The sequence below is a fragment of the Lissotriton helveticus genome, chromosome 6, assembly GCF_964261635.1.
Source record: "Lissotriton helveticus chromosome 6, aLisHel1.1, whole genome shotgun sequence".
Classification (NCBI taxonomy): Eukaryota; Metazoa; Chordata; class Amphibia; order Caudata; family Salamandridae; genus Lissotriton; species Lissotriton helveticus.
Window position 1 is genome coordinate 489651514 of NC_136067.1, and position 26732 is coordinate 489678245.

Consider the following 26732-nt stretch of genomic DNA (forward strand, 5'->3'; position numbering starts at 1 on the left):
AAGAAAGAGGATACCCTAAACATCTAATCAGAAGAGCATATAAACGCGCCAAATATTATAATAGGGAATCTTTATTCTCAAAAGACCATGCACGAAAAGAAAAATCAAACGATAGATTGATATTCGTGACTAACTTTAGTGCAGCCAGTAACAAAGTGAAGAACATCATCAATAGAAACTGGTCATTACTGAGTAGAAATGATGGAGAAAAACTGGCTAAACCCATGTTCAGTTTCCGTAGAAACAAAACAGTTAGGAACTGCTTAGTCCATACCTTCAGAGACGATAGATCAGAAAGGCAACGGACTATGGATACAAAACCCATGCCCGTAGGTAATTTTTGTTGCAGTATGTGCACGAACTGCACTAATATAATAAAAACAGACACAATTGAACATAATGGCATTCGACATAAAATAAAAAGTTTTATCAACTGCAGAACTAAAAATTTAGTATACTTTATAATGTGTCCCTGCAACAAAGCCTACATCGGCGAAACCTCCAGAGAAATCAAAACTAGGATAACTGAGCATAAATCCGCAATAAGAACCAAAAAAAGAACAGCGCCCTTAGTTGAGCACTGGTTGGCTCATGATCACAGAATTGAAGACCTCAAATGGTGCGGCATAGAGGTTATACAACAAACCCTAAGAGGAGGAGATATCCAGATAAAAAGGAAAAAGAGAGAACAATTTTTTATGTCCCTTTTCAACACATTTAGAACAGGGTTGAATAACAGAGAGGAATGGGAAAAATTGATTATATAATGACAAACATCACTAGAACAAAAATTTTTTGTTTTTAAAAAACGTCTTTGCATTACCAATGAAGTAACCTTGATCAAGGCAATGAGGGAATAGAATATATTTAAGATGGATACCTCAAATGTGGACACCCGTCATGGGTAAATGTACAAATGAGATTGATGTAATATTGTGTGCAGACTGATGTAAATAATCCTAGATATAAAGAGACCGTGTAATATAACAAAAACAATGTACATCTAAAAAGATCATGATAGTGTTTGATATGTTCCACTGGTGGTTTAAAATTGCTTTTTATGCATTGTTTTTATATATACTTTGAAAGACCTGCACTACCAGAATGATGTGTCATATATTGCCTTGATGTAGTACACTTGTAACAGTCGCGGTAGGGTGAATAAATACACTGTTTATACTGTACATAGTGAATGAAATATGAAGGATTGTCTGTTTTTGTGCAGAAAATATAAAGTGCGTAGGACAGTAGAATGTGGTTTAGTTTTTGTCCCAAATCAGATTACACTATTTACACCGAGGGGTAACTCACTGCGCAAACAAACAATATCGATTGGTATGACCCCAATCCAAAATGGCGGACACTCTGGTGTTACCGAGTGCTTGCCGTTTTTGGAATAATCCACGTAGATTAAGGCTACGAGAGGACTTATCACATTGTGTACATTGCAGCAGTGTCATTATGATGCAGGATAGCAAAGTAAACATATATTTAAAATTGCGAGCGCGTCCACAAGAGGAGTACTTCCGGGTCATGCTCGTTCGATAAATAATTACAACCCGATTGAAATAGTAATCAACATAGATGCAGTCTTCCAGCCCCAGTTTTTCCGTTTGTAAATAGAAATACAATATGGTTACGGAACAATGGGGAAATATAAGTCTTGAGGCCAAAATTCTACTTCCAGGTCAACCCCGGAAGAGCGAGTACTTAACCTAGGCCGGCATCCGGTAAATTATTTACCCGGATGACGCGGAACACGGAGGAGCAGGGAGGCCGACTTACATGAGATCGGTAAGTAAGCTAGGACTCGTGAGCAATTAACTCCGGGGGACAGCGGTTCGTCATGGGTCTTTCACCCATTACCCATATGCCATACCACGGGGAACCTTTGAAGTACCATGACCAACAGTGTGGATAACGCTGTATTGGGTCTAGGAATGCCCAATAGAGGGGAACCTCTTTAATATCAGGATTAATATCAATATTTTTGTTGATACATGTGTAAAAGTTAGTTAAGCCTAATCAGTGGCACCCTTTAAATGACTCTGCCAAGACTCTGAATAATATAGCCAATAAGGCACAAAACTAGGAGTGCTGCAGATGATGACATTTATTTTTTTATAAAAAAACGAATTGAATTGACGCCACAGACTGGAATAACAGATGACCCATAAATCCATAGTGGCTCTTCACAACACGTTAATTTTATATTAACAGGTTTTATCAAATAAACCACGGAAAACAGCGCTAAAAGAAAAAAAGCTGCTTGATCAAAAAGACAATAAGGAGTGATACAACCGTCTAAATTGAATCTGAGAGATCTGGTGGCTCCTCCGGGGTTCTTTACCGTGCACCTTTACTGATATCAGGTAATACATAAGGCATATAACTAGTTGACACAAAGGGTAAAGAGCTAAGAAGGTTAACTAAAATTGAATTTTTTTATTTATTTCCTTACTAAAGCCATTGAGCAAAAGTGAAGGCACTGACGACCTTTATTGAACTGTGGAAGTCTCTCTTAAGATAGAAAAGAGAAAATCAACAGGTACAGATTTTGCCTAAACTGAAATTCAATTTTTGATAAAGGCGGGTAGGCGAAGACCCTAAGACGTTAGAGAAAGAACGCTGATGGTTTAAGTTAATATCACTGAATGGAGTTTGTTTAAAATCTCATCCCTAGGATAACAGGTAGCGCAAAATGTTATATCCCGAGTAGCACCAGTGATTTTATAGAAATGTTGTCAATATGTTAAAGTGTTACAAAGAATTGTATCTAAAATCATCTACAATTATGAAACTGTCAAAGTTGTCCTGAAGAAGGTGTACATATTTGGAAATTGCACCGAAACGCAGCGTTGACCCTTTGTACTTTGACCTTTTTATGGTTTTTTATTGTTTTTATTCTAGAGTGTAACCCCTAGTGGGAGGTATTTTCATAAATTTTTGTTATCACTTTCAATTCTTCTGGTGTGCTTACCTGCTTTACCTGTTTAGAAATAGATGTCTATTTTGCATCAAAGTATATCATTTTCACTTGGGATGGTGTTTGTTATATAAGTCTTTCTACATGCTATAGAGTGGCTATTGGTTTTAAGACCTGAATGAAAGCAGGTTCTGTGCAGACATTGGTATTTTCCAATCCTTGACTCTGGACTTTAATAGAGTCTTTTTCCAAAAACACAGGCCCACTGTTTTTAAATGTAATATAATCCCCCAACCTGTGTGCAAAGTAAACCAGGGGAACCTTCCGCTTTACTTTTTGACGCTTTTGTAACCTGCACACGTAACTTTTTCCTCCTGTAATGCATCGTTTGGCTGACTTTTGTAATGCTCCGTTTGCTTCCTCTTGCTCACGATTGTAATTTTTGCTTCATTTTTCCACGGCTTACCGCTCCTAAATAAATAAATAACCTACCTCATCCGCCGCTCACCGCTCCTCCCCGCCTGTCCGCGCTCCTCACCACCTGTCCGCCGTTCCTCACCGCCTGTCCGCCGCTCCTCACCTCCCCGCGCCATGTCCGCCGGTCCTCCTCGCGCTCCTGGACACTGTTTCTCCCCGCGCTCCTCACATCAGCACGCACGTCGCGGCCGGCGCTTCTTCCAAGGGACTACTTTTTTTTTCGGTAAATTTTTTAAATAACGTATAATTATTACGTTTATATAGCCTATGTACATCTGCACACCCTGACGATTACAACGATGTATCGGGTGTGTGGATTGGCGCTGTGGTTCCCGAGTTTACCCGCCTCAAAGGTTCAAAGTTCTTCCTTTATAATAGTAGTATAGATTGTTGGACTCCTCTCTTCCATGTTCTACTGTCATAGCAAAACTTATCTTGCCTCTGGGAACGCCTACATTGGATCTTTTTGGAGATACGAGGCGAGCCGTTACCAAACCGGCTGCTAACATGCGTTAATGCAGCTTAGCGTCGCCTAGTAAATACAGCAATATCATTTTCACCGCATTTTGGACTTTTTTTGAAAAAAAATGTGGCAAAATGACATTTGCTAATATGCCCTCCAACTTGCTATGACAGAGCGGGAACCTTGACTCCGCCTTGCCATAGCAAACAGCAGTGCCAGTGTCCCGGGCGTAGACACCCCGAGACACAGCAGGAGCCTGTTGTGGGGACTGGTGTTCACCAAGGCTTTTGACTACTCCAGAATGGGGGTCAAGTGACCTGTCTCCTACAATATAAAAAGCCATGGAGGGTGGGGATCAGCGGGGCTTAGAGGGACCTTAGAGCCCTCCGACCCATTGTTGTTCAAAGTCTCGAAGAGTAGCGGTTCCCGGAGCTGGACGGGGTCTTTAAGGCGTCCTACCTAAGGACACGATTAGGATTGCGGTGAGTACGCATCCTCCGGGCCGGCGGAAGCCATCGCCGGGCCGGAGGATGCGGATTCACCGCGGCGGACATTTTTCCGTCCGCCGCCTTTCCGCCGCGGCCGCCTTCCGACCGCGGCGGAAAGGCTCTAATATGGTGGCAGTGTCTATCAGACACCACCAGGCATATTAGGATGCCGGCGGAGACATGCTTTTCCACGGCGGGTTTTCCGCCGTAGAAAAGCATGTGGAGTTTGAGTATGGGGGCCCGTTGCGGGCCCCCAGGGGTTTTGGGGGGTGCACATGGGGGGGGGGGGGGGTACCTACGGTACCCCCCTGCCTTTGCATGCACGAAGCGGCAGCCTGCCGCTTCGTGCATGCAAAGGAAAACATGCACATTTAACCTTGCGGCGGGTGTTGCTTCAAGCAGCATCCGCCGCAATGTTAAATATAGGGGATGTGACCGCCAGGGTGGCGGTCACATCCTAATTCCGAGGGAGGGAACGCCGCAGCATCCTAATCGGGCCCTAAGTATTTTTCTGGGGAGTACCTTTGACTTTTCCCACACATTTGTAAATGTAAATCGAGTACTTGTTAAGCGCACGAATCATCCCCGAAGGGGTATCTCGGGACTGGAGGCCATTGGGAAGATTAAGCGTGCTATTGTCCAAAGTCGCATGGTGCTGGGCAGACCCCTGCTGCCGGAGCCGGGGATCAAACCATGATCCCCAGCGTCCAGCATCAGTCGCCCTGGCCGCGGGGGCACACCTCTTCCCAATTTATTTTGTAGCACAGAGGAATGGCGGTCCCCGGGCTACAGGGCCCCTCTGACCTCAATGAAATGTAATATTTTAGACCTCGGGATTTGGCCTTCCCCTGGTAGCTAACACTTCGTTTTTATTTTTTTTACGGTGGGTCCATGTACCCTGCACACATTTCTCCATTTAAAAAAAAAAACATGCTTTAGAACATTGACTGTTTTAAACTCCTGTACACTATGCATGTACTGGTGTAATCACTTTTACAGTTGTGCTTTAGGCCTACAATTCTCTAGTCAGTATACCTACACTACAGCAAACACCATGTCACTGCTTTTGCAATGCCAAAGTGAATCTTTTAAAACTATGTTTTAATTTATTCAGTAAAGTAAAATTCAACTAGTTATACATTTACTTAGTGTCTTTTCTTGTACTATTCTAATTATTCAGTTAGTATGCATGTACTCATATAGTGAGTCAGGCTTTAGGACACAAAGTTGTTCAAACTCCTATGCTCTATGCATGTGGTGTGGTGTGGTGTAACCACTTTCCCATTTGTATTTAAAGTATACAATTTCAATGTCAGTATTTATATAGAATGTGTTTGCATAGTAGTAGAAAAGTACAATTTATAAGATTAGTAATATACTTTTAGTTATGTTTATTTTTTACAGATATTGTTTATCATCATTAAAATAACTATCATGCCTGAAAAAACGTCGGAAATGAAAAATAGAGCTAAAGGATATTTACTTGAAGAAAACTCAACAACAAGTATTGGATGATCAACATAATGTGGCCAAAAAGAGGAAATCTTCTGGTAAGATTACTAAGAATTTTATTAAAAATATTTCTAGATGGAAAAATAATGATCAACATTTTTTAAGCAGTGATGACGCTTCAACGACAAAAGAAAATAGGAAAAATAGGAAAGGAAAAAAAGCATATATAGAATAAAAAATAATTGTCTTTTCGTAAAAGAAGAGAAAATCAGTATAAAGAGATTCAAAAGAAAATATTTTATAATAGAGTAGTACATAATTTGCTGAAAGATTTGAAGAAATATAAAAAGAGATCACTATTTTATAAAAAGAAGAAGCCTTTTGAATCCATTGTTGAAAAGGCTTTTGAAGTAAAAAGAAAACTATTTATTTTGGTGTAAAACAGAATTCGATCACTAGATAAACCTATCCATTCAATGAAGGCAAACGTAAGAGGAAAAGAGTAATTAACAGAACAAATCTTTGTGATTTTCTGTGGGTGAATGGAAACACAGTTCAAGTTCAGAGCAAACAAAAGATTAAGATGTTGCAAGGACTAGACCCTTGCAGAGTGAGATAAAATACTGGTTTGCAAGGTCATTCTCTGGCTTGTCTTTCTAGAAAAGTATGTCAAAGTGTTTTTCATCATTTCAGGATGTTGGTAGTACATCATACTCAAATGCGGAAGTTAGTCAGAAGATTGTATTATGCATAAAGTCCAGCACTAAAGTTAAATGAGTTGAACAGTGCTATTTTGCGTGGGTCAGTTTCAGATGTGAAGAAGATTTGTGATGATATTGAGTTTTGTTACTTTGGTCCTGAACAAGAGAGTGAAGAAACTCAGACATTAATAGAAGAGAATGTTGAACATAGTTGTACCAAAATATTTGAAGGTGAAATTACAAAGTTTAAGGTGATTTCAGGTGAAAGGCCAAATTACTCTAGTATTAGTTGCCGGGGATGTCACAATAAAAATCAGACTAGGAGTGTTGATCTGTATTTAAAAAGTGAAAGAGAAAATATTGATATGTGGAAGGAGTTTTCAACTTATTTGATGGTAAAGAATTGTTGTGATTTGGGTTCTGATCAGCGTATTTGTAAATACTGTTATAACAAATTAGATGAGAATAAAATGCCTGCTAGAGCGGTCCATAATAATCTAGAGTTGGTTGCTATTCCTCCAGATTTGATAGATTTAAATACCTATGAGTCTATTCTCATTCAATGTGTGCATTCGTTTCAGGCTATTGTTCATATGGAGCCTAAAACAGGAAAATTGCCTCATTCAGATTTACAGAGGATCAAAAGGAAGAGTTGTATATTTAACAGTAGATTTAAAGAAAAGTTTTGAAACTATTGGTGTAGAGTGTGTAGAAAATGAACCACTAGTGATTCTAGTTAATGGCGTTCCTACTAAGAGTAAGAAAATCTGGCAGGAGTTAGTGGATGTTAGGAAAGTGAAGACTTTGTATTTGATAAAAAACAATGAGTACTATAAAACTGTGTATATCGGAGAAGAAGAAATAGTTTTAGCAGAAGATACTGAAACGTCAAGTGGACAAATTGAAAAGGTGGATATGTCAAGAAGTGAAGAAATCTATGAACATTGCAGTGTACACCCACTTCATTCAAAAGAAGTGATGGGGAACACTATTGAGTTGTTTCAACTGAAAAAAAGCAAAGGGAAGTCCAATGAGTGTATGGGAAGAGAGCTTGGAAGCTCGTTATTTTTCTCAGTTGTTCCCAACAGGAAAAGGAGGACGATGTGATGAACGACCTGTGCAAATTCCTGCATCTGAATATCGGCCAACAGATTATATGCACAAGATCCAAGATTTAGACAATGTGTCCCTTATTTATTTAATCTTTTGTTTGAGTGACTTGTCTTATGCAGTCAATCACATATTGAAAACAGGGGTACATATGCAAAATGTTTCTGCAAAGGATTTTATGGATAAAGTGCACCAGAGGGATGATCATTTAGAATCTCAGCTGATTAATCAAATGGCATGTCAGTGTGGCAATAATGAATATTGGTACAGTAGTCATGGAGAACTGAAACGTAAGCTACGGAACTTAGGAACTCCTACATGGTTCCTTACCCTAAGCTGTGCTGAGTACGCTTGGGACGATTTACTTGAATTTCTTCAAGAGGCAAATTCCAATATAAAATATATTGAATACAAGACACCTGGAGAATTGTGCTCTTTGGATCCTGTTAATGTATACAGGTATTTTAATCATAGATTTGAAGCTATGATGTCTTTTATCTGCAATAAAAAAATCCTACTCTTGGTGAAGTTGTGGATTTCTTTTGGAGAAAAGAGTATCAAGCAAGAGGTGCTCCTCATATACTTATGCTATTATGGATCAAGGATGCCCCAAAATTCGGAACAGATTCAGATGATACTGTTTTATCTTTTACTGAAGGATATGCCACATGCACGGTACCCAAAAGTACAGCAGGAAACAACTTAAGACAACAAGTCTTAAGATTCCAAAGCCATCGATGTGGAAAATACTGCCAACGAAAGTACAAGTCTAAGGATAAGTTCTATACCAAATGTCGTTGTGCATTTCCACGTCCGGTAATATCCAAAGGAAGAGTGAATAGTTTTATGTCAGCTATGCAACCTGTCATCACAAGAAAGTCTCCAAAAAATACCTACAATTTAAGAATAAGCGAAGAGTCAAAATACATAAATGACTACAATCCAGTTATTCTGTCCATGAGCAATTCCATTGCTGTTGCTCGATTTGTAACGTCCTACATTACAAATTCAGAAAAGATGGAATTGAAAGAAATGTGGGAAGAGATTTCTCACGAAAAGGGTCTAAGTAAGAAATTATTCAGTTTGAAGATGCTATCCCATCGAGAAATCGGAGCATATGAATGCTCAGATCATCTGCAAGTCTATACTCCAAATCTAGAAGAATCATTTGGGTGAGTCTAGGTCTTGCTGCAATGCGAAATCGGGCACTGAAATCTGTGCAAGAAATTTAATATTTACCAGAAAAAGATCCAGAAAGTACAGATATTTTGAAAACGAATATGTTGGACACATATTACCCAAACAGAAGTCATCATCTTGAGAACATATGTCTCTATGAAGTGCTGCAATACTACACTTTTAAACGGAATACTACTGAGAACATCAATGATGGAAAATATGGAGTGATTGGATTCGAAGGATGTTTGGTAAAACAAACGAAAGGAAATTTGATTAATCACAGGAAGCTGAGTTGCGACACTGCTGATAAAAGGGAATTTTACTATTTAGCTCTTTTGCAACTGTTTAAACCGTGGCGTTCAGAATTGGAATTACTTGGAGATTTTCAGAGCTCTGAAGATTCCTTCAATGCTTGCAAAGATAACATACAATGTACTGCTTTTGCAAATTATGTGAAAATGTTGAACGATGAAATTGATCAAGAAGCTACTATTGCAGCTGAGACAGTCAAAGTTCTGCTGCGCTGAGTCAAGATCCACTAGGACAACCAATTGTTGAAAATGAAGCAGCAATTGCCATGAATGAGGTGGAAACAGTAATGCATCAAGCTCAAGAAGATGTAACTGACTTACCAAACTTGGAAGAACAACTAAATGTTGAACAGAAAGAAATATATCAGCAAGTAAGACAACAGATTGACCATGGATATCTTCATGAAAAGAAAGAATGCACATGCTCATCTTTTCAACCTAACCGAATGTATGTGAGTGGACAAGCTGGAACAGGAAAAAGTTTCTTAATTAAAGTAATCACCACTTATCTACAGTAAACAACTGAGTCACATTTGGCTTGTGTTGTAACTGCTCCAACAGGGTTAGCAGCACACAACGTTAAAGAAATTACATTACATCGTTTATTGATGCTACCTATGGAGCATGAAAACAAATTGGAATATCTGGAGAAGCTTCTTGTGAAGTTTCAAGAGTGCTGAATAAAATTAAACTTATTATTGATGAGGTAAGCATGTCTCAAACTTAATGCTTGCTTTGTGCATTTAAGAATGCAGCAAATTCTTAAAACTGAGTATGACGTGCTATTTGGAGGAAAACATGTCAGCGTTTTTGGAGATCTTTTGCAATTTACTCCTGTAAAAGGACAACCAGTATTTAAAACACTTGCGCATGAAGACATCAGAAAGTCTCTGGGTAGTGTTGGAAATGTAAACATTTGGTCTTATTTTAATACAAGGACTCATAACAAATATGCGGCAGGCAAATTATGTTGATTATGGAACTATTCTTCAAGATATAAGAATTGGGTACTGACAAAACATGGCAGAGAAGCACTTTGTAATGATGCTCAGTTGGTTTTTAAACAATGTTTGCAAAGCGAATTACCTAATATTTTTAAAACCAAAGTTTTAGGAACAATATTTGGCCTCTGAGGAATTTATTTATATGTATTAATACTATTACAGTTGCAAAATTTCAATATAATGGATTTCAAGAATACCATTTGGCCTTAAGGAAAGGTGTTTATTTGAATTAAGGACTTTTTCTTGCACACTGTCTCGCCGTATAGTTTTAAGCAACAGCATTTATAGTGTTTATAAATGTAAGTTATAAATGTTCTTACCAGTAAGCATTTTATATATGTGTGATTTGTATTTTATGGTGTTTGATTCAGGATGGATTTTTTTTTTTTTAAAACAATCTTTTTGATTGGTTTTTTTTGCCCGCTGTTATGTGAGGAGTACGATTGAAATCACTGTTTCTAGTGAAATTCAATATATTCTGAGAACAGCAAAAAAGCCAAAGCAAATAATTTGTGAAATGTAAAAATGATTCTGTTTTCTAAAAAGTATAATACTGTGTATTATAACTGTATTTTTTCTTCTCTTTTACAGATTCTAATTCTAAATTATCACATTTATTCAAATTTATTTTATAAAAAAAACCTGAAAAAATGTCTCGCCTTTTTTATTTATATTATTGTGCAGGTAAATTTAACTAAGTATTAAAATGCACAATAACCTGTGTTTGCACACAAGTGAAGAAAATGGAGAAGCACGGAGTAGATATATGTAGAAAGATGCTCTGTGGGTGTTTTTAGTTACAGGATAAAGTTAACATGAATACTGAGGAGACGATTTTTTAAAAAAGTGCCGCAGTGTGGTACCACAAGCCCTTTGGCTGCAGCACTTTCAGAGCACAGGAATGCACATATCTACAATGATATGTCGCATTCCTGTGCTCTCCCCAGCGCTGGTGCAGAAACAGCTGCCAAGCGTCGGCGCAGGCACCTTTGCACCATGAAGCAAGGATGGCTGTACCATGGGTAGATTGCTTTTGTGGAGGAAAGAGTAACTTACTGCACAAAAACAATCACTAAAAGCGTTTTCCTCTTTCGATGCGTGCTATAGAATACCGCACATATTGAAAGAGGAAAAAACGAGGAGAAATGAAAATATTTCTTCTCGTTGCGCCTCTCTATGCCACCTCTAGGGTGGCAAAGCATTCAGACACATCTCCAGATTGACGATTTCTTGTTAATCTGGAGATGAGTCTTGTTCCTTGAGTGTTGCGTGGGAACACCCACGGCAACACCCACGAAATGCCAAATCATCGCAAAGTGCTACCTGTGTAGGGGCGGTATTTACAAGGAAAGGAAAAGTCACACATGGTGACTTTTCCTCTACTTGTAAATACGGAGGAGCCCCCTACGCCACCAGTACGTCACGGAAAGGGACGTACTGGTGGGGCAGAGATCTTGTAAATCTGCCCCAGAGTGTCACTGGGAACCGACTAACCCAACAGATATGTATAGAGAGCATCCTATGCCAACAATATGTCGCTTTTTGTAACATAGTGAGAGCGATGCACAACAAAGAGAATTCTTTTTATTTCTCTTCATTTTTTCTCATTCAATATATGCTAAAATGCACACCATAGATTGAAGGAGGAAAATGTGTTCATTGATTGTTTTTGTGTAGGAAGGTGAGCCTTTTTGTACAAAAATAAACTATACATGACACAGATATTCTTGCACAATGGTGCAAGGTTGCCTATGTCACCATATGGATGTAGTTTAAGCACCAGTGCAGAGAGAAACACAGAGTTGCAATATATTTACGTATATATGTCGCATCCCTGTGGTTCGGAAGTACCTTAGCATGCTGTAGGTAAAGAGCTTACAGTATCATGCTACAGCATTTCCTTATAATTCTGCAGTTATACATTTATCATACACCACAAATGCTTTCAGTCACTCAATTATGTAGTACGTATTCATTCATATAAACGGTCATACACTAGCATACAAATTTAGCTTTCTTTAACCAGAGTTGTTAGTTCTGAAAATAACTTTTTTTTTGTATTTTGCACTTTTATATATATTTTTTTATTTGTTGAACGTTTTCTTCTTTTTTTCATTTTTTTAAAAATAAAAAAAAAAGTCAACGGGAAAAAAAACTAGCATCGATGGTTATCAATTGCTCTGCAAACTAGGTCTACTGACTGTTCCCTATAACAAATTAAACGGTTGCCTTTCCCGCAGTGCATTCCAACTTTCACAAATTGGGGACGTATGTTTGGTGACGATGTTGAAGGTGATGTCACAGAGGTACTTGGTATTGCCGGTAGTGGAGGTGCATTTTGGCACAGTCTTCTACATTCTTTGTGAGCATAGTTCACAGGATGCATGGATTGGAGGTGCTTGCACATACTTGCAGTGCCACAGGAGTATTTCTTGTTTGGATCTCCTCTGGACAGCACTGCCTGGCAATTCTTGTATGTCACCTTGGTGGCATTACATTTCTTTTGCCCCTCTGGAAAAGCAAAACATTTCCATATGCTGGATGTGTACTTTTCGGGACGGGGAGGTTGTGGAAGAAATTGTTCAGCAACAAAATCATAGAAAACAGGTGATTGTCCCTGCGGTGTAGCCATTTTGTTCTCGAAAAAACAAATTGTATTTTCCAACGAAGAAAAAGTGAGGTTCTTTTCAGAACAGGTCTTCTCTTATGGAAGGTCTAAGAGTGATTGAAATGGGTGGGGTTCTTTAATAGTTAGTACAGTAAGTGTTATAAACCAATCAAATCTCTTTTGTTTGGTCACATGTGATCCGCGTTGGGTGCGTACACGCAACACGCACCTAGCGCGACTCTACGCAAATTGCATTTAAAAGTAATATAAGTTTATTACAAATAAAATAATATTATTTTTTTTTAGATTAAAACAATTTAGTAAATCAGTACGAAACAAATAAATATAACAATTTAATAATTGTCATTGAAAAAACATTAGAAATTCAATGAAAAAACCATAGGTTTCATATATGTTATAGCTAGGAATTATCATTTAAAAAAACTTTGAAATTCACTGAAAAATACATAGGATTCAGACAGGTTATAGTTCGGAATTAGCATTTAAAAAACCTTAGAAATTCACTGAAAAAACCATAGTTTTCAGGGGTGTTATATTTAGCTGTACATTTCACTCTTACAAAACCATTGAAATTCCTCTGTTATAGTTAGTTGTACTAACTGTAACTCGCGCGCTCGCAATCCACTGCTGATGATGTCACATATTACATCATTCATGACATGGTCCGTGACATCACTGATGACATCACTGATATCATCCATGTGACAATCATATACATCTCATCATACACTTGTATAACCTTTCATTACTCACTGTAAAATACAGAGTACCATATTTGAATGGATTGACACAGCAATACAAGTATCTAAAAACCCACTCAGTGATTCTTAGATCTACACACACATCTAATCAATTACCTATAGATTCACTCATACATGCTGTCAATGATCAATAGAACACTATCGAATATACTTATACACCTATATCGACATTACATACCGGCACACATTCTATTCACTTATGCAGCCATACTACTCACTTATGCAAAGAATGGATCATACTTACATTTGCTCAGCTACAGACTTATACAAAAACCATTTCATGTATTCATATAGATAGTAACTCTACTTAGTGTGTTATAAAATCACTATTACAAGTATATAGTTATCCATGCAGTCACTCAGTCATATGTACACTTATTTATATACAACAAATGTCGCATACACTGACTTTTATTATTCTAGTTTGTTGGACATGCACCATTGAGAGATATTTTTGCTCATCACCACATCATAAAGATATTCACTCACCCAAACAACTGTTATAACATGTAGTCTTAACCTCATTTACCTACTGAATCAACTATTCACACGTCTTTGGGCAGTCACACACACCCCACCGAACCACACACACATTCACTCTCCCATACAAATACTCACTTAACTAATATAGACTTTCACATAGCTACTAACCAACTTATGCAGTAGTTTACACAACAAGAGACAGAGTGATACAGATATTCACACAATTTAATCACTATCTCATATATTTAGTGAGACACTTTAAATTAGTCACTTAGACAGTCAATCACAGTGCTACTAAATCCTCCATCCACACACTTATACATCCACTCAGTCTTCAATGCAGAATGCTATATATATATATATATATATATATATATATATATATATATATATACTTATTTAAATATCGAAACAAACCACATTCACTGGATGTCATCAGTGATGTCATTTGAGATGTCATTTGAGATGTCATCAGTGATGTCACTGACCATGTCATCAATGATGTAATATGTGACATCATCAGCAGTGAATTGCGGGCGTGCGAGTTACAGTTAGTACAACTAACTATAATGGAGGAATTTCAATGGTTTTGTACGAGTGAAAAGTCCAGATAACTAGAACATCCCTGAAACCTATGTTTTTTTCAGTGAATATATATATATATCTATATATATATCTATATCTAAATCTATATATATATATAGATATAGATATATATATATATATATATCTATATCTATATCTATATATATATATATAGATATATCTATATCTATATATCTATATATATAGATATATATATATATATATATATATAGATATATATATATATGAAGCAAACCCCTCTCAACGACGAGAAATGAGCCGCACACATTCACGATGAAAACCGTCAGGTTTATTGCATATTTGAAAGCGCTGGCATCTCTCAGTCCCTAATGCATTTCGGTCTACACAGACCTTTTTCAAAGGGTACGCCAGAATCATCAAAGAGACTGGGACCGAACAAAACCAATTCACTGCATTTTAAGTGTTTGCCCCCTGGTGGGCGTCACGGTAGACTTTACCTTTGGCATTATGGTTATCGTAGTTCAATCACAGTCCCAAACATTTATTTCCCTCCAGTGGGTAATGTTTAGATTTCATTCCGCTTATTTGTTTATCGTGATCCCCTTGCAAGCTTACTTTCAGAGTTTGCTGGGGCCCAAAACCAAGTTCCAGTCCTTGGTAGCGCCGCTGCCTTAATTGCTTTTCACAGACTCCACACACGGTCCGTTTTCAGGCAGTGATGGCGCACTTTAAAGCTGGTGGTGCGTTGCTCACGGCAGGGCCAAGCCGTATAACATGAAGCAAACCCAACGAGGAGAATCGAGCCACACACATTCACGATTAAAACCGGCAGGTTTATTGCATATTTGAAAGCGCTGGCATCTCTCAGTCCCTAATGCATTTCGGTCTACACAGACATTTTTCAAAGGGCACGCCAGAATCATCAAAGAGGCTGGGACCGAACAAAACCAATTCACTGCATTTTAAGTGTTTTCCCCCTGGTGGGCATCACGGTAGACTTTACCTTTGGCATTATGGTTATCGTAGTTCAATCACAGTCCCAAACATTTATTTCCCTCCAGTGGGTAATGTTTAGATTTCATTCCGCTTATTTGTTTATCGTGATCCCCTTGCAAGCTTACTTTCAGAGTTTGCTGGGGCCCAAAACCAAGTTCCAGTCCTTCGTAGCGCCGCTGCCTTATATATATATCCTACTGGCGTTCGCCAGTAGATAGCAATAGTTAGGACCATGTTTCTGTAGGAAAAAAAGGTTTTGGACTTGCCTATATCTTTGGCGCCGTGTTACAATTTGGTTACACATATTGTGCTTTTTGTTATTTGGTATACATTTGTTCAGTAGTTGTGGAGAAATTTAAGACAATACAGTTAGTGATATCTGGGGCTGCAAAAACTTTGCGAAAAATAACAACCTTGTGCAGGGAAATGCAGAGCTCTGATTGGCTTCTTGGGACTCTGCTTCAGCCAAGGCCCACAAAAAACATTTTAAAAAAAGAAGAAAAACAATAGAAAAGGAGGCAGAGTAGGAATACCCTGATCCCCAAGCCTTGGCGTCCCCCTGGAACCTTTTCATGGCATAAAAGCATTTTCCAAGGGGCATTTTTGAAAGAGAGAGAGAAAAAAAAAAAAAAAAAAAAAAAAAAAAAAAAGGAGGGGGCGCACGAGGACCCCCTCTTAAGGCTCGCTGAGCCTTGGGGACCACCCCGGGACTTTAATAATAAAAAAGGAGGGTCGCACAGGCCCTTCTCCATGGGCTCTATATGCAGAGGGGAACACACCTCCCTGGGGTAATCACACATTGTTGGGGGCCACGTGGACCCCCCCTCACCCAAAAAGCCCTAGTGACCCGCCACCTACTTGGGGCTAAATAACAGAAAATAGGGGGCCCAGGGACCATTCTCTGGGGCCAAATACATTTTACCAAGAATGGGAGAGGTCCCACCCCCTCAGGGCAGCCCGTGTACACGAAAGGAGGGGGGCCATTTGGCCCCCCACCTGGAGCCATACAAAGCCCTAGGGAACGCTACCCCAAAGGGCAAGCTCCTGCTATGTCCCGGGGTGCCCGACCCCGGGACATAGCTATTTGCTTATGTTTGTCGGGAGCACTCAAAGTGCCCCCATTTGCTGGAACCAGAGGTTTAATCTCTTTTCCTGCCCACAGATATGCCCCCAACATGACAAGACAGGAAACAATGAAACAGTAGGCACAGGATCCTAGTCTCCCTGAAAGCACAAATCCCGGGAGCTTAGGCCAATCCTGACGCTGCTCCCATGCATTAGAGCAGTGTCTGGATTGGCTTTAGTGGAGTCTGGAACCCTGTGCTGCACTCAGGAGCAGAAGAGCGGCGATCCGGCTGGAGGCAGGTAACTTCTTTTTCCTCCCTTTTTCTAATGTATTTTCGTCCCCCACCCCGCCCCGCCACTCTGACCTGACAAGTTGCTACTGAGAGAGACGGAGAATAGAGATAAGAAACGAGCAAAAAGAGGCAAAAAAGGTGAGAAAAGAGTAGAAAGAGGGAACTTAAAGGTCAGAAATGAGCAGTAGGAGGTAAGATAAGGGTCAGAAACAAGCTTGCTGAGAATTGCTGAGACCTCTTCAGAGGCCCGCCCCCTTGTTCAAACACACTGCAAAGGGGCCTCCTGGCGCACTACTGGTTTGGGCATCAAGTCCCCTTGGCTACTGAGGGTCTTATGGGGGCAAGAACCCCTAATGCTGCCACAACTAAGTTCCGCAAAGCCGGACTACTGAGACATCGGAGACCCCACCCCCTTACTCAATCACTCTGCACAGGGGCCCGCTGGCATACTAGTGGTTGGGATATGAAGTCCCCTTGGCTACTGAGGGTCGCTGGGGGCCAATAACCCCTACTGTTACCACAAGTGAGTCCCCCACAGCTAGATTTCTGAGAAATCATTGAAGGTCCCATCCTTTTTCTCAACGACTGCGCACACCTATGGCACAAAAAAATTCTGCTCTGTTATGGAGTTTATCGGTAACTCAGTGTTTCCGAAGAACTCGGAATTGTCAAATTCCGCAAACTCTACGAGCAAAGCAAATTTTACGCCCTGGCCTAGTTACCATTCACAGACCCACTCAGACTCATGCATCCACTCACAGATCCACTCCAACACTTACGGACCAACTCACAGACCCACAAAATCACTCACAGATCCACTCAGACATTCATGCACCTACTCACACACACACCCACCCACTAATCTACCTATACAGCCATTCACACACCCACTCTCAAAGGTTACAGTTAGGAAATAAATTGTAAAAACTGTCAAAATTCACTAAAAATACCAAAAGGTTACAGGGACGTTATAGTTAGGAAATACAATTAACCAAACCGTAGAAATTCAATGAAGAAACTAAAGGTTACAGGGACGTTATAGTTAGGCTCACATTTCACTCGTACAAAGCCAGAGAAATTCAGCAGTTACTGTTACCTGGGCTAACTAACACTAGTCCCCGCAATGTACTTCTCAGTAACAAAATGGAAACTTACCAGTAGGTGTAGTTTTGCAGCTTGAAGTTTTCTGGATTAACATGCTGTGCATTATTCTGCCATCAAGTGTTTGGGTCTGGAATAGTCTTTGTTTTTTTCCCCTATTCTGGGTGTCGTCGACCACCATGTGGTGCCTAGTACGTCCCCTGTGTTACGCCAGGCAGCGTCATGGAAGTTGTTGTGCATGGTAGCCATCTTCTGATTCTTTTGTCTTTCCAGGATTTTAGTCTTATAGATGGTACTTTTGTGAAATGTTAGTCATGCTTAACCACTTGTTTGCATTCCTTGTAGGGGAGGCTGGGTGGGTCGCATATGAATTCAGAAAATCTCTTCAAGCTGTAAAACTACACCTACTGGTAAGTTTCCATTTTGTTCCTGAGAAGTACATTGCGGGGTGCAGCGGGGGCCCAGCGGAGCCCGGCCCGGGAGTTGCGCAGACCTCTGCCCTGACTGGATGGGGCGGGAAGTCAGCACCGGGACTACAATTATGGCTGTGGAGTTTGATGGAGGAGTTGTCATTGGTGCTGACTCTCGAACCACCACTGGGGTTTATATTGCAAACCGAGTGACAGACAAGCTGACTCCGATTCATGACCGCATCTTCTGCTGTCGCTCCGGCTCTGCTGCAGACACGCAAGCCATTGCTGACGCAGTCACCTACCAGCTTGGATTCCACAGCATTGAGCTCGACGAGCCGCCTCTGGTGCACACCGCTGCCAACCTCTTCAAGGAGATGTGCTATAGGTACCGGGAGGAGCTCATGGCAGGGATTCTCGTAGCCGGCTGGGACTCCAGGAAAGGAGGCCAGGTGTATAGTGTTGCCATGGGTGGAATGATGGTGCGTGAACCTTTTCCATTGGTGGCTCCGGCAGTTCCTACATCTATGGTTTTGTGGACTCCTCTTACAAGGTAGGAATGACAAAAGAGGAGTGCTTGAAGTTTACTGCCAACGCTGTTGCTTTGGCAATGGAACGAGATGGCTTCAGTGGTGGGGTGATTCGTTTGGCTGCGATTACAGAAGCCGGAGTCGAATGCAAAGTCATCCTTGGCAACGGTTTGCCTCGTTTCAATATTGATTGAGAGACTGTCTCCCCTAGCTTTCCAAATTTGTTCCATGTTCGCTGTCGCTGTGGTGCAGCTGGACCATCTGCATCCATCTTTTGAGCTCCTTATTTTGATATTTTTATGTGTTAAAATAAATACACTTGACACTAAAAAAAAATTTAAAAAAAGAGAAGTACATTGCGGGGACTAGTGTTAGTTAGCCCAGGTAACTGTAACTGCTGAATTTCTCTGGCTTTGTACTGGTAATTAACCATTTCATTTTACAGCGTGAATCCTTTTCTGGATTCACATGCTGTGCATTTGATTAAGTAGCGGTTTCTCAATTTTTCTGGAGGTTCTGGTTAAAGGAAGTTTTTGCGAACAGGTGTTAAAATACCTTTTTGTCCTATTTGTGCTTCCTTATTTATTTGTATGTGCACACAGTAATGTTTGGTGAAAGTGTGGGGATGCCGATGTTGCTGCAGCACATATAGTGTCCATAGGCACATTGGAATGAATGCAAGATTTGCTCCTTTCTTTCTAGTTGAATGAGCTCTTGGTCCTACACTTGCATGGCATAGTTGGATGGTTTGGACTATCCATCTTGACATTGTTACCTTTGTGACAGGTGCCCCTGTGTTAGTGTGTGAGTAGGCAACAAACAGCTGTTTGCTCTTGTGAACTTGTTGTTTTCTGTAGATAATACAGTAGAGCCCTCCTTACATCCAGGGTATGGAGGCTTTTTTCTCCTTTTGTTTGTGGGTCTTTGAAGAAGACTGTTAGGAGAATGCTTTGATTGAAGTGATATTTGGACACAACCTTTGATAAGAATTGTGGATTAGTTATTAGGATAACTTTGTCTTTATAGATTTGCATGTATGGTTCTTGTATAGTGTTATGTTTATTCCAGACCTGTATGATTCACACATTCTATCTCCATGGTAGCGTCTCGTGTGGATACAGTTACTACCGGAGATTCAAGAGGCTGGCAGCTGGAGTTGGTGGTTCCTTACAACTTGAATAAAATATATATAGGAAACTTACCAGTGTGTGCTGCTTCTTAACACTGGCGACAAGGTGAAGCTTGCGAGGGACAAGCCTGCCGCCAACTCTCCCTCTGAACCCACGATTTGCCGTCTTCTCCTCTGCTGACGACTACTGTCCAGAAATTCTGCACATTCCAGGTACATTTTGTACCATATTGGGGCAATTTTGACTAATTTGAGGCTTTCCCAACTGTCGCCTCTCGTGACTTTGGCCCATGCCCTGCTCACGCAAGTGCTGCCCTGTGTGTTACTATGCTTCTATGTCATACGCATGTTACGTAACGTGCGCAACGTAACGTGCGGCGATTTTGGATATTAACTCCAAGCACCGTTTCCGTGACAACGCTTCTCCGCGGCTGCAGTTAGAGAGATTCAATTTAAATACGCGATAACGAAGTAAGTGAAATGACGACAATGCTGCTCCGCGGCAGCAAAAAGAGGTTCAGTTTAAATACGCAGCAATGAAGGAAGTAAAATTGACAGTATATTGAAGAATATTATTTTCGTATCATTTTGATTTTCTATTATCCCAAACAAATTGCAAATATGGTTATTACTTTGACTGTTATAAATTGTGTATGCTTCTACTCCATGAAAGAACTTAAACTACTCAATTGCCACTAAGTCAATTCAACTGCAGATTGAAGGAATTTTACACAACAATTTTGTTTTGGGTTATAGAAGCTGCCTATGCCTATAATACTTGTGAATTAAAACTTTAACACAGACTATTGTTTTTTTCCCCTCATTTTTCACCAATGGCTGCCACAACAATGAACCAACCACCTCCTTTTCTTTGTGAAAAGGGTGAACCGCTATTACCATGGAAAAGATGGCGATTACTTTTCGATTCTTATTTAATAGCAATCGGTGTTGAAAAGTTTTCTGCACGTTCGAGACAAGCCATTCGCCTTCACAACCTTGGAGTAGAAGGGCGCAATGTAATTCCAGTCGGAGAAGGTGATGGTGAACCATCTGATGTATTTGAGATGTCTATAAAAATGTTGGAGACATATTTTGGTCCACGCATCAATGTTGTGTTAGAGAGACACAAGTTTTTCATGAGGATACAAGAGCCTAATGAGAAGATTGGAAATTATATAGCTTCTCTAAAAACGCTAGCTCGCACCTGCGAGTTTGGAGATCTCACAGACTCCCTGATACGTGATCAGTTAGTCAGGTGCACTAACAGTCAAAGATTGCAAGAGAAACTTTTATCTAAAAATCCTTCCCTCAAGGAGGCTGTAGCCATTGTAGAAGGGATGCAAAACAACTCAGGTTGGGTTAAAGAGATGAAGATTCACAAAACATTTACTGATGCTACTTCGACTCCTAGCAGTATTCAAAGAGAAACCTTTCAAGACACTATTGACAGTGTCTCTAAAAATATGCGTGGAATCAGAGCCAAGCCATCCTTGGATTTTTCCAAGATAAAAGGCTACAGGTGTGGCAGAACGAATCATTCATCTAATTACCCTAATTGTTATACAAGAAGCACTACTTGCCATAAATGTGGCATTAAAGGTCACTATGCCAGAGTTTGCAAATCAAATGGAAGTGGCAAAGTGCGCGCTGTAGAGAGTGTTGAAGCCTCTGAACCTTCGAGATCTGTCATGCGGAGTGCGCGCAGTGATGGAAAGGTTGATGCTGATATTATCACTATGCCAGAATGTGAGCTGATGATTGGAGATAAATTGATTGTTGTTTTGGCAGACTCCGGTTCTCCATTTACAATGGTGGGAAATGAGTTATGGGACAAGACATTTCCTGATATTCAACTTGCTGCTCCTGACATTCAACTTGTTAGTTATGGGGGGGTCGCATATTGGTTTGATTGGATTTGCTATTATGAAGATCAACTTCAAAGGGAGAGAGACCATTGGGAAGATTTATGTCGCCAAGTGAGGTGGTAACCTTCTTGGCTGGAGGCATCAAAGAGATTTGGGAATAATCCCCAATCCCAATGCTAAGTTTCCTGCTGAACAAGTCATGCTGGTTGATCAGTTGGATATTTCCAATAATTTCTTTGAGGAGTTCCCCTCATGTTTTCTCGACAGTCTGGGCCTTCTCAAAAATTTCGAACATCGTATTGTGCTTATGCAAAATGCAACACCGGTAGTACACAAAGTTAGGAAGGTTCCCAACATGATGCTTGAGCCACTCAGGAATGAGTTGAAGAGACTTGTCCTTTTGGGAGTCATAGAGGAAATTGAATTCTCAGAATGGTTGGCCCCAGTGGTTTTGGCCCCAAAGGATGGAGGAAAAAGCATTAGGATGTGTGTGGACTTGCGCAGTTTGAACAAGTGGATATGGGTTGACCGCCAACCCCATCCTAATATCTCTGAATCCATTAATATGCTTGATGGCGCCAAAGTTTTCAGCTTTCTAGACTTGTCCTCAGCTTATCACCAAGTACTCGCCCAACCTGAGTCCAGACACTTAACATCTTTTGTAACACCACTGGGGGCCTTCCGTTTTGTGAGAATGCCTTTCGGGTTGGCTTCAGTGGCTGCCTGTTTTCAGCGTATAATGAAAATGATTCTGGGTGATATTCCAAATGTCATGTTCTTCCAGGATGACATTTTAGTCTATGGAAAAAACTATTTAGAACATGACGGGATTTTAAGGACTGCTTTACAGAACCTGGCTGAAAATGGATTGACTGTGAATAGAGTTGAGTGCAAAATTGGAGTATCTTCTGTCACTTATCTGGGACATGTTATCTCTGGGGAGGGCATCCAACCTAAGTTGGATTTAGCTAAGAGTATTATAGATGCTCCATCCCCATCGGACAAAGAGCAAGTCAGATCCTTCCTTGGACTTGCTGAATTCTATTCTAAGTTGTTTGTCCCTGGCTTTGCTTCCACTGTAGAGCCTATTAGAGCTCTTCTGAGAAAAGGTACACATTTTGCTTGGTCTCCTGAATGTGTTTCTGCCTTTTGTTCTGTCAAACAAACAATTAGTAAAATGCCTACACTTGGTCACTTTGACACTAAAATAACAAATGTTGTTAATTACAGATGCAAGTTTGTGTGGTCTTGGGGCGGTGCTCTCTCAAACTGATGGAGGTGAGGAAAAGGTCATGGCGTTTGCAGCAAGAGCATTACAAAAACGGAGCAACAGTACTCCTGTATTGAAAGAGAGGCTTTAGCCATTGTTTGGGCGATTAAACATTTTAAGTTTTACCTTTGGGGCATTCCCTTCTTAATTAGATCCGATCATCGCTGTTAGAACTGGGAGACACTAGTTGGCAGAGGTAAGTACCTTTGACCAAATAGGGACCCTTACTTCTAGTCAGGGTAAAGGGGTACACACTGTAGATAACCCCTGCTCACCCCATTGGCAGCTTGGCACGAGCAGACAGGCTTATCCCCAAGGCAATGTGTAAGGTAGTTGCACGAACACGCACAATAACTTAGTGAAATACCACAGATTGACACCACACAGGTATTTATATAAAAAATATATATCTTTATCTAGTTTAGGCAAGATTAAAAATCAGTAGGGCAAGGCCAACATACATAAGCACTTCTGTGATAGATGATCAGAAAAACGGTACTTGTGTAACCAAACAAAAACGATGTCTGGTAATGTGGTATTTCAACAGTTCAGTTATCTTTGCCAATGAAATGTACAATCCCTGAAGTTAGGTGAGAAGCGGCCTCAATTATGCGGTAGTCTCAATGTCACCCGTAGCACAGCGAGTATAGCAATGAGATTTCGCCCGGGACTCAGACCATACACAAGCCCCTGTTGTCCCCCTCTCTTCCTACTGCCAGCGGTCCCTCTAAACTGCCGGCCTCCCCGCCTCAGTTATTTCTATTCTTGTTCGAAGGCGCCACTCGCAACTCCTCTTCCCTGCGCTAGCTAGCAGACAGCCGGATTACCTTCGGGTGCGGGGAAGGAGGGGGGTGCCACTCTGAGTCAGCTCCCGGCGTCTTCGGCGATGGATTCACGCGCTGCCCAATCCTAGCGCAGCTCACTGGGTGAGCCCCCTTTGACGCGGCAGCTCTTCCCGGTGATCAGCCAATCCGAGCGCGGCTCACTGGACGTGCCCCTTCCGACGCGACAGCTCTTCCCGGTGATCAGCCAATCCGAGCGCGGCTCCACGGGACGAGCCTCCTGCAGCGGCCCAATCACAGCGCAGCCCCATCGGTTTTTCGCCAGCGGACCCAGGCCGAGGACGGCGAGGTTCTTTGGCGATTCTAGGACCCGGGCAGCGGCGGTAATGTGCAACCCGGGCTATTTGGGGCGCGGCAGCCCACTTCACAGGGCGCAGGTCGCTGGCAGGCCGCCCACGATGCCACAAGGTCTCTTAGGGGAATTATTCACAGAGGGAGGCCCAACTATCCCACGGCCACCAGCAATTATGTGCCGATGAGCACACCGATCCTCCCACATGGCAGGCAGTTGAAGTAAAGCACAGAGGGCGAACAACAAAGGACGTTTTCCACAGCGTCTTGGATCTTTTTGGAAGCTTTTGTAACCCTGTGTTTCCAGGCACAGGAGGCCAGCTCTTCTCAGGCCCTTGGAGACTCTAAACAGACACAGCAAAGTCTGGGTTGCAAGCAGGTGGGGGGCACAGCACACAGCAAAGTCCCCTTCTTCTCTCCTTTAGTTGAAGCAGCAAAACAGGTCAGCCCCAGAACACACAGCAAGGGCAGTCTTCCTCAGTTTTTCCAGCTGTTCTTCTTCTGGCAGAGGTTCCTCTTGATTGTAGAAGTCTGATTTTCTGTTGTCAGGGGTCCTATACTTATACCCCTAAAAGTCTTTGTTCTCTTTGTGCAAGTGGGCCCTGAGCCCGGTCTGAACCAGTTCTGGGTGTTCCTTGAGCACTTTGTTTTCCTGGCTTCTCCTTTCCTTTCAGAGTGAGGGGCAGGGTCGTCAGCCGCCCAGCAGGAGGTGGAGCCAGCATTGTGGTAGGCAGGCACAGCCCTATACAGTCTCAGGTGCTATCTCCTCCCACCACTCCAGTTGCAAATGCAGTCATTCAGCCTAGGGCTGACCCAGCCAGCCTCCTGGGGGCTCCCCAGCCCCTGTCACCCTCAAACCAGACAGTCTATCCACAAGCAGGCCCAGGCACACAGAAAGGTCAGACAAGAGAACAGCTACTTTCTAAAAGCGCTGTTCTCAAACACAGGATTTAAAAACAACCTTTCCTAAAAGATGTGTTATTAAATTCTGAGTTCAGGGATACCAGACTTTTATGTCCTATCTTGTTCCTATGGGAAGATATGTTAGTAGCCATTGTAGCCAGCATCCCCCATGATAGCCTATGGAGCAAGATAGCCTTGCAGCAGTGACAAACAAAATGGCTGTCATTCACTACCAGAGCATGTCACCTGCACCAGTACATGCTCTACCTTTCACATACACTGCACCCTGCCCAAGGGGGTACCTGGGGCCTTCCATAGGGGGGACGAATGTGCACAGAAAGGGAAGGGTTAGGCCGGGTCAGTGGGGACACAGACCAGGAGGACATGGCAGTTCACAGATTGCTCACAGGCACTGCGGTGGCAGGCCTGAGACACTATTTTAGGGCTACTCAACTGGGTGGCACAATCAGTGCTGCAGGCCCACTAGTAGCATTTGTCATCACCAGCCCTGGCACACCTGGTGCACTTTACTAGGGACTTCTTGGTAATACAAATATGCCAATCATGGATAGCCAATCATAATAACAATTTCCATAGGGAGCACTTACACTCTGGCACTGATCAGCAGTGGCAGAGTGTCCAAACCAACAAAAACGAAATCCAGCACAGCATCAAAAATACAGGAGGTAGAGGCAAAAAGATAGGGGAAAACCACGCCAAGGATGCCAGGTCTAACAATCGCCCTTTAATTCAAGTTTTCTCATGTGTAGAATGTGAAAGACTCACTCCTAGACTTAAGCGTTGGAGTGAGGGATTGGAAGAGTATAACTTTCAAGTGCAGTATCTTCCTGGTTCTTCTAACAAGGCAGCGGATTGCTTATCCAGACTCCCTGTAGATGCTGGTAATGATACTTTGGATGGTGATGTAGTCAATGTTTGTTGGGTGAGAGAGCCTGCCTTTCAGGATTTGGTGTTGGAAAAAGCTTTATTGGAGGATAAACTGCTTCCTGTTATTAAGGATTTTGTTATTAAGGGATGGCCTGATTGAAAGAAATTTGATTCTGATTTGCTACCCTTTTGGTCCATCAGGAATGAGTTGACAGTGTGCCAAGGTCAGCTCATGCGTGGTGAGAGGGTGGTACCTCCTGGTGACTTAAAACTTAAGTTAGTAAATCTTGCCCATGAGGGACATCTAGGGAGAAATCTTACGAAGTCTAGACAACGTGAGAGATATTGGTGGCCTAAAATGGATAACCAAGTTGAGGAAGTTGTCAAGGAATGTTGTCAGTGTGCCTCTAGTGATAAATCGCATGTTACAAACACTGCTCCTTTGCCACTTGTTGAGGTTCCGTCTGAGCCATGGATCAAACTGGGTTTAGACCTTATGGGGCCCTTTGAACTTTTGGGTCTCTCAGAGAGATTTGTAATCCTTTTGGTCGATTACTCTTCTAAGTGGGTGTCTACGAGATGTGTGAATTCTATTAAC

The 26732-nt window shown here is 41.4% G+C and overlaps 1 protein-coding gene and 1 pseudogene across 2 annotated transcripts in view; one reads left to right on the forward strand and one right to left on the reverse strand.

Annotated features, from left to right (window-relative positions):
- The window catches only part of CILK1 (ciliogenesis associated kinase 1), a 483141-nt gene that overhangs the window by 42693 nt on the left and 413716 nt on the right, over nucleotides 1-26732 (reverse strand). The gene's annotated exons all lie outside the window — the stretch shown is intronic.
- Nucleotides 18463-19244, forward strand: LOC144762700 (proteasome subunit beta type-6-like; annotated as a pseudogene). Its single transcript, XR_013596129.1, has one exon. The product of XR_013596129.1 is annotated as a proteasome subunit beta type-6-like (transcript).